We start from the raw sequence: 1,062 nt of genomic DNA, 5'->3' as shown, positions 1-1,062 counted from the left end.
CTGCCGCGCATTCCCGCCTTCCCCGCGCGCATTCCCAGCGCTGCAGAGCCCCCGGATCCTTCCCGTTGGATCCCCTTCCCTGCTGCACTGCATCCCGGGATTCCGGGCGCGGAGAGGTGAGGGCCAGCCCAGCCTGGCCCCACATCCAAACCCACCGGGAATTCCATCCCAAATCGGAGTCTGCGCTGGAACTGGGGCTGTAAAAACGGGAGGAAATTCCATCCATTTGGGATTATTTTTAATCAGTTCCCGGGTTTGGGGCTTTTTTTTTTTTTTTTTTTTTTTTTCTGGGATGAGAGGGATCCAGGGAATCTTTGTGCCAAGAAATCCCTGGCAGCAGCTCAGCCCAGGTCACGGAATCATAGAATTGTGGAATCATGGAATCGAAGAGTAATAGAGTCATGGACCCATGGAATCACTGAGGCGTGAAAAGCCCTCTAAAATCATGGAATCCAATGTTAATCCAGCACCGATCCACGTCCCCAGGTGCCACATCCACGTGGATTTAAATCCCTCCTGGAATAGGGATTCCGCCACTGCCCAGCGAGAGGAATTTTCCCGATGTCCAACCCAAACCTCCCCTGAGGCCGTTCTCTCTCATCCCGTCTTTTACTCCCTGGGAGCAGAGCCCCATTCCCGCCTGATTCCTGCCAGGGAGTGGTAGGGAATGAGATCCCCCCAGATCCTCCTTTATTCCAACATTCCCAGCTCCCTCGTCCGATTTATGCCAACCCTGGCCAGGGAACGGTGGAGCAAACTTGCCCCAGTCATCCCAAAATCGCAGCACTTGGGACTTTCCGGGAATTTGGAGCCGGCTGAATGAGCCCCTTTGGGGCCTGATTGCCGGGATGGGAAGAGGGATAAATATCCATATGATATTCCTGGGAATGGGCTCGGAAACCCTGGGAAAACAGGTGGATTTTCTCCTCGCTGCTTGAATCCCTGACCGTGGTTAATGGTGCAGCTGGCACCGATCCCGCTGGGAACATCCGGGATCCAGGGAATGCGGGCACCCCGTCTCCCCAGCCCCAATTCCATGGGGCGTTCCAGCGGGATAAAGGA

This window comes from Corvus brachyrhynchos, unplaced genomic scaffold (assembly GCF_000691975.1).
Source record: "Corvus brachyrhynchos isolate BGI_N302 unplaced genomic scaffold, ASM69197v1 scaffold133, whole genome shotgun sequence".
NCBI lineage: Eukaryota > Metazoa > Chordata > Aves > Passeriformes > Corvidae > Corvus > Corvus brachyrhynchos.
This window is presented reverse-complemented; position numbering follows the sequence as displayed.